Raw genomic sequence first — 14,063 nt, 5'->3', positions numbered from 1 at the left:
TGTGATTTTAACTAGGCCAGCCATGCCCATCCTTTGCGGTTAGCACCCAAAAAGATACAAAGCTTGCGTTAGCACCCAAAAAGATACAAAGTCCTGAATTCTCTCACTTCCTCCTCCGGGCTCCTGTTTATTCAGCCCCTGACCTTTGGGCTCTGTCTCCCACTCCAGTAAGCCCTTGTCTATTGGACCTGACAATTTATTTGGCTTTGTGCTGTTTGAACCTTAGCACTCTTGCTCTATCTCAATCTCACTCAAGGTTTTGGAATTTCCCTCTGGTTCTCTCCACTCCCCTGCCTGCGCCCTGGTAGCTCTCCTCCTTCTAAACAAGGCCCATCCGCTTGACCCAAGTTGGTGTGTTTTCCTCTCAACATTGTAGCATTTGTTATAAATATTGATCTTTTTTATGATACTGGGAGCTGGGAGTTAGAATTTAGGCTCTTAGTATTTCTGTGTTTCAGGAAAGGGGGAAAATGGAACGTTGCCAAGAGGTTTTTTTTTTTTTTTTTTCTTTATTTTTGTGTTAACTGAACTGGCTTTTTCTACCTCTTTTCATCTGTTCGCCTCTGGTCTCCCAGTTTGACGATGCTCAGATTCAACCTGCCCTGGAAGAGTGACACCTGAGTGCTTCATGGGTTTTTTTTCCCTTCTAGGGCTTCATTCACATATCTACAAATTGCCATAGTGATCTGAATCAGTTGCCAAAATGCTTGAAGCTTCCTTCTGAATCTCTGAACCCATCTGAGAATTTGACAAAAGACTAAAGACTAAACTTGGGCCAATGCCAGTACAAAGAAAGAGCTTGGATAAACTCATCAGTTAGGATTATACCGGAAGTTCTGATGTGGACAGAAATATTGATTCTCTTTTTAATCTCTGTGTCTTGTGATGAATTACCATTTCATATCTTCTCCTTTGTCGATGATACATCTATCCCAGATATATCCCACCGGCAATGTAAATTCCTTCGGAGCCTGGGCTTGATCCGTTTATAATCACAGCTCTGTCCTCAACAGCTAAAGTACTTGGCAAATAGCAGGCCGCCAGTTGGTGTTTGTTGAATACTGAATGAATGAACAAATGAATGAGAAGCAGGATAGCGTTGTGGTTGGACAACAGCCTTTGACATCAAAGAGATCCCAGCTCGATTTTTGATTATGCCACTTCCCATCTTTGAGACTTCTCTGGATTTCAATTTCTTCATCAATAAAATGGGGGTGATAATAGCACCTACCTCATAGGTTTTGGGAGAATTAAAATAGTGCATGTAAAATTCTTAGCACAGTACCTGGCATATTTTTAGAACTTAATAAATGTTCACTATGATGTCTGTTCTTTTCAGTGAAAATCCTCAATATTGAAGCTTATTAGAGGTAATTGAACTAATTTAACGTGACTAGTAGTGATGACTGTACTAAAGACGAATTAGTTTAATTCATCTGTCAGCAAGATTTTACTTAAAGAGCCAAGTTGACAAAACATGTATTGGTCACGCTCACTGTGTTTAAAGCACTATCCTAGGCTTTCAGGAGTGGGCAGGATGCAAAGATAGATACGGCACAGTCTCTCCCCTCTCAGAGTATAAAATCTAGAAGACTTACTGTGTGTGGTACTGTACTAAGTATATAGATATAGGAGGTATTGTTACCTTCCTCATCATCTGAGTTACTCTGTGTGCTTTGCAGAAAATTATTCTGCGATGCTCAGCTTCTCCTTTGAATACTTTCAATAACAAGAAACCTACCGCCTCATGAATCAGCTTATCCTGTTTGGGAACAGTCATTACGTTTAGAAAGATCGTCCTTAAAATTAGCACAAATCTACCTCCCTACAATTTTTACACATGGATCTAACTTCTGCCTTTTGGAAACACCCAGAAAAAAATCCATGTTTTTCCTCTTATATCAGAAGTCAACAAAATAAAGCCTACAGGCCAAATCCAGCTCACCATTTATTTTTGTAAATAAAGTTTTATTAGAACACAGTCAAGCCTATTCATTCACATATCGTCTGTGACTGCTTTTGCACAATAGAGTAGTTGCAACAGAGAACATGTGGCCCACAAAGCCAAAAATATTTACTGTTTGGGCCTTAAAGAAAAACTTGTTCAACCTCTGCTCTATATGACAGAACTTCAAACACTTAAAGACAACTAACATGTCTCCTCTTAAAGTGGAAAGCCCAGAACTGAGCCTAGAACTCTAAATAGAGACAGAATGAAGTGGCACTATCACCTCCCTTTTTCTGGACATCATACTTCTAATTATGTGGCCAGAGATCAAGTCAGTCTTTGACTGACACACAATCCTGGAGTCTATCAGGGACTAAACCTCTGAGATTTCTCCCCCAGGAGCTTCTGTTAAGTTACGCCTCCGCACCCTGCACTGGTGAAGCCTAGTGTCAGACACTATCTACAAAACTTTAATCTTTCCAGTCTGTCCCAAGCAATCAGAAAACAATTCAGCATATATTCAAGGGCTGCAGCAGTCAGGGTCAGAAAGGAAAAAGATGACATACTTAGCTAGGATGTTTAAGAAAATGTAATCTTATAATTTACATACCTGTGGGCAGAGTTGAGACAAGTAACAAGGGAATTTGTCACCACCCTCTCTGCCTAGAGGGGAATGGGGAGGGATGGATTTTGCCGGGACCCAGTGAGAGCTGGGGCTGCCCACCTCGAACTGTGGCAGTGGAGACACAACCACTGCTGGAAGCAGGCCAGGACGAAGGCAGGGGGGTTGGGAAACAGATACCCTGATGTGTTCTGCTCCCATCCTCTGCCTCCCATGGGTGGGACCCAACCAGAGCTGGAGGACAAGAGCATCACAGGAGCCAGCCCACAGGGCACAGAAGAGGGCTGAGAGTAGGCATGGGAGTCGGGGTAGAGAGTGACAAGGGCTAAATGGTGTGCCAGGCATTTTTTTAAATTCTGAATGAATAAACAGATGAATGAATGAAGTGAGTCCGAGACCTGGCACTCAGTCAATGTTTGTTGAACTGCAGGAGTGAAAGGACCACAATCTCCTTTACTTCTTCTTGCTCCAGAGCCCTGACTACTGCTGCTCGCCATTCCGGACTTTCCACCCCCAACGCGGCCCTCCTCCTGTACTCCACTCCTGCACTCTCCCCTAGCCTCTGCTGACCCCTCAGCGCTTCCCGCCGAAGAGTAAAAAGTGTGGATTTAATTTGGGAGGCAACAGAGCAGAGCAGGGGTTGTTTTAACCAGAGTTAGACCATTATCAAAGAGAGGGCTTTAAGTCCTGAAATGATTCCCAGAATTTAAAATACATTCTAGAATGTTCAGAATTTTAAAATGAAAAATTCAGCATCACTGTATCCTATGGAGAAAAATTGGTGGCTTCTGAGAAAGCTGCCCCAGACAGTTGCGTTATGAACTCTGGGTTCACCAGACACCTCATTAGCTGATGCCTTGGGGCTGGCCGTTTTACGCTCACATGGGCTCGTCACATCATAGGTTTTTATTGCAAAGATGTCTGGGCTCTGCATTCGTTAGGCCAGTAGCGGTGACGCTGAGGAATTGGGGGTGTGTGAGAGAGATTCGTGTTGGCTTGAAGCCGCTGGTAGCAATCCGCAGCTGCCTGCCTTCCACTTCCTTCTCCATGGGTGTCAGCATGGAGAACACTCAGCCCTGGATTCCTTGAACAATAATCCCCAAGATTCTGGATTTTGAAGACATAGAAATTATTTAAAAGTATTATTTGGCCTGCTACTCTGGTTAGATTGTTTGTTTTCGCATGGAATGTGCAAGAGAAAACTGAGCATTAAATTAGGAATTGTTGTCTATATATCAAAGCAAATTTTAAAAAGTAACTGCGCACATATAGGAGCCTATTTTGTATTCAAGTCCTGAAATCATTTTTGTTCCAACTCAGATCCGTACTATTAGCAATTGTCACCTCATGCCTCAGAGACCCAGGCCAGTTAGTCCTCAGAGTTTAAAATGTCTTAGACAAAACCTAGAGCCAGATATATTGGAAGGAACAAGATGGAAACCATGATTCCAGATGGCATAGCCCAGCTGATAAAAGCCCACACGTAACAGCCCAGGGAACAGCCCTGTCACTACCAAAAATTATTCACATCTCGAAAAGCAGGCTTCTGCCAATGCTCATATGAACCCATGAGATAGAATCAAACTCGAGCTTTGAGCTGGAGCGGCCAAATTCCCAGTTCAGCCATGGCTATGACAGGATATGTCAATAAATTTCATTCAAGGTCTCCAGGGCCACATTTCACAAAGTCAAATCCCAATTAGGATAACTGGCAACATTTTAGGAAGATCTGTAGATAAGATAATAGTACTATATCAATGTTAATTTCCTGATTTTAGTCATTACATGATGGTTATATAAGAGAATGCCCTTGCTCTTAGGAAAACACAACTGAAATATTAGAGGGCGAAGAGACATCATGACTTATTCTCAAATGATTTAATAAAAATAATCATTTGTGTATACAGAAAAGAAAGAGAATGATAGGGACATCCCTGGTGGTCCAGTGATTAAGATTCTGGGCTTCCACTGCAGGGGGTGCAGGTTTGATCCCTGGTCGGGAATGAAGATCCCACGTGCTGCATGGTGTGGCCAAAAAATTTTTTTAAAAAAAGAAGAAAGAGTATGATAAACCAAATGTAAAATATTAATAAGTAGGGTATCTGGGTAAAGGGAATATAACATTTTTTTAGTATTTTTGCAACTTTTCTATAAGTTTGAAATTACTTCATAATAAGGTTGATAGAAAACTAATTCAAAAAAAAAAAAAAAACTAGAGCTGTCTTATGCCATCACTGAAGTGCAGTGATTTCAGTCATGCTCTTGCTGCAAAGTGAGTAAGAAATGGCATCTCCTGTTTCATCATCTTTGAGCTAAAATGAGTCATTTCCTCTTTCAGCTAAAGAACTCTTCTATTCATGGAGGCGAATGCTAAGGATGCTTTCCACATGAACCTTGAGGTAAGGGGAACTTGACACGTGCCCCTCTGTCACATCGCCCAACTGTCCTACTGTGCGCTTCATCCAGGCTCAGGAAAGGACTCTTCTCTCTTGGCTCACAGAGAGAATAGTTTCGAACCAGTCAACATCCACATTGCTGCATTCTGCTGTTCTCAAAGACCTTTTCGATCTCCCCAGCCTATCCTGCCCAGAAAACCCTTCTCTGTTTTTCTCAACGAAAATACCACACCTATTAAGAGCTGATATCTCCTCGTGGTGCATTTATGGGAGATTTTAATTTTCTCTTCATAGTTGTCTGTACATGAGAAAATTTCAACAATGACTGTGTTATTCTTTTAAAATCAGAAAAAGAAATATTGTGTTTGCTTTTATTTTCCCAAGCAGCTCTGCATAAATTCTTGCCATGGTTTTCTGTGTCCCCTTCAGCCCCTACGATTGTCACAGCTGCCTGTCCCCTTCCTCCCAGCCCACTGACAGTCCTCATGGAAAGACTCAGACATGCTGGGCTCTGCATCTTCCCTATCTACCTTCGGCAGGGAAAATCACTTCCTGGTCCCATGACCCACTGAACCCCAGGCACAATCTACTGACTTGGATCTCACAAGTTTTTGTTTGCCTCTCCCCACCTACAATATCCTATTGCCATTTTGGAGTCGGAGTTGGGTAGAAGTACTTAACTCACATATTCCCCCTTCATGCCAGCTCAAATACCATGCCCCAACTCCATCTCCCTAGGATACCAGGCCCAGCTGATAAATAGGTCGTAAAGTATTATGAGTCCATTTGACAGATGGAGAAACCAAGCCTCAAGGCTACACTCTGTATGTACTACAGAAAAATGGGATCTTGACCCTCTGAGACCAACTTGGCACGTGTCACCCTGAGGATGCACTCTCTCTTTCAGAGCGTGTTAAGGACTCATGAAGATATGAAACTGACTAGGTCATGGGTAGATGAGAATTATCCTAGAATTTCCTGAGGTCACCCCAGGGTACTTGTCCTCCAATACTGAAAAGTGATGGTCCTTTGAGGACCACCTGATACGTCAGTGTCAAGAACCAAGCCTGGGCTTTCCCTCGGGGCCAGAGTTTCTCACCTTTAGCACTGTTGACATTCTAGGACAGATAATTCTTTGTCGTGGAGGCTGTCTTGTGCATTGTAGCGTGTTTAGCAGCACCCCTGGTCTCCACCCACTAAGTGCCAGTATTCCACCCCCCACCCCACTTGTGACAACCAACCATGTCTTCAGATGTAGCCTAGGGTTCCAGAGAGGAGAAAGTCCTACCCTCAGTAGTGACAATAAAATCATGTTTCCAGACATTGCCAGGCGTCCCCTGGGTTGGGGGAGACAAAATCCCCCACAAGAAAAACCCCTGCTCTAAGTTACCTCAGCCCAGCAAAGACTTGTATTTTTCACGTGAGTAGACTGAAATTTATAGTGTTCAGAGTAAACATTAGCAAGGACTTGCAGAAGGGATGCCATAAGTTGTCAAAGTGCTTCCTCACAGCAAGACCCTTTGGCTTAAAGCCCAGGAGTATTTGGTAACACTGCAACCGGTGAATCAACCCAGCCAAACCACCAGCTTCTCGGATTTTCTTTCTTCTTCCTAGGCTTCTGCCCCTTGATGCCAAATGCCTCATGAGGTTTGGTTGAGTGAAAGGCAAACGAGAGAGGACAGAGTAACACTAAATGCTTGAGCAATCCTTCCCTTCATGAGGTCTGGAAAAGCACAGCATGATCTAAACTGCGTTGCAAAGCACCAGGGGGGGTTGGCTACTCTTTTTTATTTATATGTATACTTATTTACAAACCACATCCGCCCCTCATTATCCTCAACCCTTTACCCAACCTAGTGTTTGGTGTGAAAATGTTGGCTTCTGATACCAGTAGGTATCTGTGAAAACACAGGCAAGAACTTGAGAGCAGTCCCATGGTTGTCCAAGAGAAACAGAAACGCTGCTCAGTTTCAGGGTGAAAGGAACATCCAGAAAGCAATGTTCATAAAAGAATTCAGAGGAAACAAAATGGTCCCTATAAAGGAGGATTAGAATTAAGAGTAAAATCACACTTCCTGTCTGATACCCCACCAGAAGTGCCACAGTCCATTTTGTGGCCTTCAGTCTGGTTTCTGGTCTCTTTGAACTGTTAACCCTTCAATCCTGTCCAGTGGTAATGACCCCTCCCTAACAACCTCTCCCTGGCACCTCCTCCCCAGAGTGGAACAGAATGCCACTCTGAATGGCATGCCAGGTTCTTTTGCAGGAGGTTGGTATCCTGTAGGCTCTGCCCATTCCAACCCTCCCACATCCAGCTCTTTCCCAGGCTCCCATCTACACATCTTTGACCTTAACTCTCTCCAAACTGCAAGAGACTAGGAGGAACTTTGAAGCAGCCCAGGGCACTGGAGACGATGGGCCCATCCATAGAGTAGGCTTTGAGGTCACTCTAAAACTCTAAGCCTATAATCTTTTCACCCACCGAGCTTGCCTACCAGAGTCCTTCAAATGCCTATCATTTAGGCCTCTGCATTGACTGAAGCACGACATTTGTTCAATACCTACGCATTTACCTAGGAAGGGTAAGAACTTAAAACACGGATAGGAATTTGTTTGTCAGATTAACTTGTAGGTACCTCTCTAAGAAGGGGGCCTTGAGGTTGGGACACAGGAAGGTTAACTGTTTTTTGGGTTTTTTAAAGTATACTTGATTTACAATGTTGTGTTAATTTCTGCTGTATAGAAAAGTGATTCAGTTATATGTATATAAGTATATACATATATATATGTATATATATACACACATTCGTTTTTTATATTCATTTCCATTATGGTTTGTCATAGGGTATTAAATATAGTTTCCTGTGCTATACAGTAGCACCTTGTTGTTTATCCATTCTATATATTATAGCTTACATCTGCTAACCCCAACCTTTATTTTTTTTTTAACATCTTTATTGGAGTATAATTGCTTTACAATGGTGTGTTAGTTTCTGCTTTATAACAAAGTGAGTCAACTATATATATACATATATCCCCATATCTTCTCCCTCTTGCGTCGCCCTCCCACCCTCCCTATCCCACCCCTCTAGGTGGGCACAAAGCACCGAGCTGATCTCCCTGTGCTATACAGCTGCTTCCCACTAGCTATCTATTTTACATTTGGTAGTGTATATATGTCCATGCCACTCTCTCACTTCGTCCCAGCTTACCCTTCCCTTTCCCTGTGTCCTCAAGTCCATTCTCTACGTCTGCGTCTTTATTCCTGTCCTGCCCCTAGGTTCATCAGAACCATTTTTTTTTTTTTTTTAGATTCCATATATATGTGTTCACATACGGTATATATTTTTCTCTTTCTGACTTACTTCACTCTGTATGACAGTCTCTAGGTCCATCCACCTCACTACAAATAACTCAATTTCATTTCTTTTATGGCTAATATTCCATTGTACATATGTGCCACATCTATATGCATTCATCTGTCGATGGACACTTAGGTTGAATCCATGTCCTGGCTATTGTAAGTAGAGCTGCAATGAACATTGTGGTACATGACTCTTTTTGAATTATGGTTTTCTCAGGGTATATGCCCAGTAGTGGGATTGCTGGGTCGTATGGTAGTTCTATTTTTAGTTTTTTAAGGAACCTCCATACTGTTCCCCATAGTGGCTGTATCAATTTACATTCCCTCCATCAGTGCAAGAGAGTTCCCTTTTCTCCACACCCTCTCCAGCATTTATTGTTTGTAGATTTTTTGATGATGGCCATTCTGACTGGTGTGAGGTGATATCTCATTGTAGTTTTGATTTGCATTTCTCTAATGATTAGTGATGTTGAGCATTCTTTCATGTGTTTGTTGGCAATCTGTATATCTTCTTTGGAGAAATGTCTGTGTAGTTCTTCTGCCCATTTTTGCACTGGGGTTGTTTGTTTTTTTGATATTGAGCTGCTTGTAAATTTTGGAGATTAATCCTTTGTCGGTTGCTTCATTTGCAAATATTTTCTCCCATTCTGAGGGTTGCCTTTTCATCTTGTTTATGGTTTCCTTTGCTGTGTAAAAGATTTTAAGTTTCATTAGGTCCCATTTGTTTATTTTTGTTTTTATTTCCATTTCTTTAGGAGGTGGGTCCAAAAGGATCTTGCTGTGATTTATGTCATAGTGTGTTCTGCTTATGTTTTCCTCTAAGAGTTTTATGGTGTCTGGCCTTACATTTAGGTCTTTAATCCATTTGAAGTTTATTTTCGTGTATGGTATTAGGGAGTATTCTAATTTCACTCTTTTACATGTAGCTGTCCAGTTTTCCCAGCACCACTTATTGAAGAGGCTGTCTTTTCTCCACTGTATATTCTTGCCTCCTTTATCAAAGATAAGGTGACCATATGTGCGTGGGTTTATCTTTGGGCTTTCTATCCTGTTGCACTGATCTATATTTCTGTATTTGTGCCAGTACCATACTGTCCTGATTACTGTAGCTTTGTAGTATAGTCCAAAGTCAGGGAGCCTGATTCCTCCAGCTCCGTTTTTCTTTCTCAAGATTACTTTGGCTATTCGGGGTCTTTTGTGTTTCTATGCAAATCGTGAAATGTTTTGTTCTAGTTCTGTGAAAAAGGCCATTGGTAGTTTCATAGGGATTGCATTGAATCTGTAGATTGCTTTGGGTAGTATTGTCATTTTCACAATATTGATTCTTCCAATCCAAGAACATGGTATACCTCTCCATCTGTTTGTATCATCTTTAATTCCTTTCATCAGTGTCTTATATTTTTCTGCATACAGGTCTTTTGTCTCCTTAGCTAGGTTTATTCCTAGGTATTTTATTCTTTTTGTTGTAATGGTAAATGGGAGTGATTCCTTAATTTCTCTTTCAGATATTTCATCATTAGTGTATAGGAATGCAAGAGATTTCTATGCATTAATTTTGTATCCTGCTACTTTACCAAATTCATTCATTAGCTCTAGTAGTTTTCTGGTAGCATCTTTAAGATTCTCTATGTATAGTATCATGTCATTGGCAAACAGTGACAGCTTTACTTCCTCTTATCCGAATTGGATTCCTTTTATTTCTTTTTCTTCTCTGATTGCTGTGGCTAATACTTCCAAAACTATGTTGAATAATAATGGTGAGAGTGGACAACCTTGTCTTGTTCCTGATCTTAGTGGAAATGGTTACAGTTTTTCACCATTGAGAACGATGCTGGCTGTGGGTTTGTCATATATGGCCTTTATTATGTTGAGGTAAGTTCCCTCTATACCTACTTTCTGGAGGGTTTTTATATAAATGGGTGTTGAATTTGTCAAAAGCTTTTTCTGCCTCTATTGATATGATCATATGGTTTTTCTCCTTCAATTTGTTAATATGGTTTATCACGTTGATTGATTTGCATATGTTGAAGAATCCTTGCATTCCTGGCATAAATCCCACTTGATCATTGTCTATGATCCTTTTAAGGTGCTGTTGGATTCTGTTTGCTAGTATTTTGTTGAGGATTTTTGCATCTATGTTCACCGGTGACATTGACCTATAGTTTTCTTTCTTTGTGACAACTTTGATTTTGGTATCAGGGTGATGGTGGCCTCGTAGAATGAGTTTGGGAGTGTTCCTCCCTCTGCTATATTTTGGAAGAGTTTGAGAAGGATGGGTGTTAGCTCTTCTCTAAATGTTTGATAGAATTCGCCTGTGAAGCCATCTGGTCCTGCACTTTTGTTTGTTGGAAGATTTTTAATCACAGTCTCAATTTCAGTGCTTGTCATTGGTCTGTTTATATTTTCTATTTCTTCCTGTTCAGTCTCGGAAGGTTGTGCTTTTCTAAGAATTTGTCCATTTCTTCCAGGTTGTCCATTTTATTGGCATATAGTTGCTTGTAGTAATCTCTCATGTTCCTTTGTATTTCTGCAGTGTCAGTTGTTACTTCTCCTTTTTCATTTCTAATTCTATTGATCTGAGTCTTCTCCCTTATTTTCTTGATGAGTCTGGCTAATGGTTTATCAATTTTGTTTATCTTCTCAAAGAACCAGCTTTTAGTTTTATTGATCTTTGCTATTGTTTCCTTCATTTCTTCTTCATTTATTTCTGGTCTGATCTTTATGATTTCTTTCCTTCTGCTAACTTTGGGGGTTTTTTGTTCTTCTTTCTCTAATTGCTTTAGGTGTAAGGATAGGTTGTTTATTTGAGCTGTTTCTTATTTCTTGAGATAGGATTTTATTGCTATAAACTTCTCTCTTAGAACTGCCTTTGCTGCATCCCATAGGTTTTGGGTCCTCGTGTTTTCACTGTCATTTGTTTCTAGGTATTTTTTTTATTTCCTCTTTGATTTCTTCAGTGATCTCTTGGTTATTTAGTCATGTATTGTTTAGCCTCCATGTGTTTGTATTTTTTAGAGATTTTTTTCTGTAATTGATATCTACTCTCATAGCGTTGTGGTCGGAAAAGATACTTGATACGATTTCAATTTTCTTAAATTTACCTAAGCTTGATTTGTGACCCAAGATATGATCTATCCTGGAGAATGTTCCATGAGCTCTTGAGAAGAAAGTGTATTCTGTTGTTTTTGGATGGAATATCCTATAAATATCAATTAAGTCCATCTTGTTTAATGTATCATTTAAAGCTTGTGTTTCCTTATTTATTTTCATTTTGGATGATCCATTGGTGAAAGTGGGGTGTTAAAGTCCCCTACTATGATTGTGTTACTGTCGATTTCCCCTTTTATGGCTGTTAGCATTTGCCTTATGTATTGAGGTGCTCCTATGTTGGATGCATAAATATTTACAATTGTTATGTCTTCTTCTTAGATTGATCCCTTGATCGTTATGTAGTGTCCTTCTTTGTCTCTTGTAATAGCCTTTATTTTAAAATCTATTTTGTTTGATAGGAGAATTGCTAGTCCAGCTTTCTTTTGATTTCCCTTTGCATGGAATATCTTTTTCCATCCCCTCACTTTCAGTCTGTATGTGTCCCTAGGTCTGATGTGGGTCTCTTGTAGACAGCATATGTGTGGGTCTCTTTTAGACAGCATATGTATGGGTCTTGTGTTTGTCTCCATTCAGCCAGTCTATGTCTTTTTGTTGAGCATTTAATCCATTTACATTTAAGGTAAATATCGATATGTCTGTTCCTATTACCATTTTCTTAATTGTTTTGGGTTTGTTACTGTAGGTCTTTTCCTTCTCTTGTGTTTCCTGCCTAGAGAAGTTCCTTTAGCATTTCCTGTAAAGCTGGTTTGGTGGTGCTGAATTCTCTTAGATTTTGCTTGTCTGTAAAGGTTTTAATTTCTCCATCGAATCTGAATGAGATCCTTGCTGGGTACAGTAATCTTGGTTGTAGGTTTTTCCCTTTCATCACTTTAAATATGTCTTGCCACTCCCTTCTGGCTTGCAGAGTTTCTGCTGAAAGGTCAGCTGTTAACCTTATGGGGATTCCCTTGTATGTTATGTTTTTTTCCCTTGCTGCTTTTAATATTTTTTCTTTGTATTTATTTTTGAAAGTTTGATTAATATATGTCTTGGCAAGTGTGTCCTTGGATTTATCCTGTTTGGGGCTCTCTTCGCTTCCTGCACTTGACTATTTCCTTTCCTATATTAGGGAAGTTTTCAACTATAATCTCTTCAAATATTTTCTCAGTCTCTTTCTTTCTCTCTTCTTCTTTTGGTGCCCCTATAATTCAAATGTTGGTGCATTTAATGTTATCCCAGAGGTCTCTGAGACTGTCCTCAATTCTTTTCATTCTGTTTTCTTTATTCTGCTCTACCATAGTTATTTCCACTATTTTATCTTCCAGGTCACTTATCCGTTCTTCTGCCTCAGTTATTCTGCTATTGATTCCTTCTAGAGAATTTTTAATTTCATTTATAGTGTTGTTCATCATTGTTTGTTTGCTCTTTAGTTCTTCTAGGTCCTTGTTAAACGTTTCTTGTATTTTCTCCATTCTATTGCCAAGATTTTGGATCATCTTTACTATCATTACTCTGAATTCTTTTTCAGATAGACTGCCTATTTCCTCTTCATTTGTTTGGTCTGGTGGGTTTTTACCTTGCTCCTTCATCCACTGTGTATTTCTCTATCTTCTCATTTTGCTTAAGTTACTGTGTTTGGAGTCTCCTTTTCACAGGCTGCAGGTTCATAGTTCCTGTTGTTTTTGGTGTCTGCCCCCAGTGGCTAAGGTTGGTTCAGTGGGTTGTGTAGGCTTCCTGGTGAAGGGTACTAGTGCCTGTGTTCTGGTGGATGTGGCTGGATGTTGTCTTTCTGGTGGGCAGGACCACATCCGGTGGTGTGATTTGGGGTGTCTGTGACCTTGTTATAATTTTAGGCAACCTCTCTGCTAATGGGTGGAGCTGTGTTCCTGTCTTGCTAGTTGTTTGGCGTAGGGTGTCCAGCACTGTAGCTTGCTGGTTGTTGAGTGGAGCTGGGTCTTAACATTGAGATGGAGATCTCTGGGAGAGCTTTTGTTGTTTGATATTACGTGGAGCCAGGAGGTCTCTGGTGGACCAATTTCCTGAACTTGGCTCTCCCACCTCAGAGGCCCAAGCCTGACACCTGGCTGGAGCACCAAGACCCTGTCAGCCACATGGCTCAGAAGAAAAGGGAGGGAGAAAGAAAGAAAGAAAAAAAGGAAGGAAGGAAGAAAGAAAGGAAGGAAGGAAGGAAGGAAAGATGGAAGGAAGGAAGGAAGGAAAGAAGAAAGAAAATAAAAAGAACTAAAGTTACTAAAATAAAAAAATTATTAAAAATTAAAAGGAATTTTAAAAAAAAGAAAGAAGAAAGAAAGAAAGAAGAGAGCAACCAAACCAAAAAACAAATCCACCAATGATAACAAGCGCTAAAAACTATACTAAAAAAAAAAAAAAAAAAAACCAGACAGAGAGAACCCTAGGAAAAATGGTAAAAGCAAAGCTATACAGACAAATAGACAAATCACACAAAGCATACACATACACACTCACAAAAAGAGAAAAAAGGAAAAAATATATATATATATATCTATATATAAAAAAAAGGAAAAGAGCAACCAAATCAATAAACACATCTACCAATGATAATAATCTCTAAATACTAAACTAAGATAAACATAAAACCAGAAACCAGTCAGTCGCAGACAG

The 14,063-nt window shown here is 40.2% G+C and overlaps 1 protein-coding gene across 1 annotated transcript in view; it reads left to right on the top strand.

Annotated features, from left to right (window-relative positions):
• Window positions 1-14,063, top strand: part of PRLR (prolactin receptor) — a 138,915-nt gene that overhangs the window by 82,250 nt on the left and 42,602 nt on the right. Inside the window, exon 2 of the mRNA XM_068532335.1 lies at window positions 4,909-4,969. The gene's annotated coding sequence lies outside the window, so the exon portion shown is untranslated. The remainder of the gene's footprint in view (window positions 1-4,908; window positions 4,970-14,063) is intronic.

Source organism: Eschrichtius robustus, chromosome 2 (assembly GCF_028021215.1).
Source record: "Eschrichtius robustus isolate mEscRob2 chromosome 2, mEscRob2.pri, whole genome shotgun sequence".
Lineage (NCBI taxonomy): Eukaryota > Metazoa > Chordata > Mammalia > Artiodactyla > Eschrichtiidae > Eschrichtius > Eschrichtius robustus.
The sequence above is the reverse complement of the archived record's forward strand: the minus strand, read 5'-3'. Positions and strand labels throughout refer to the sequence as shown.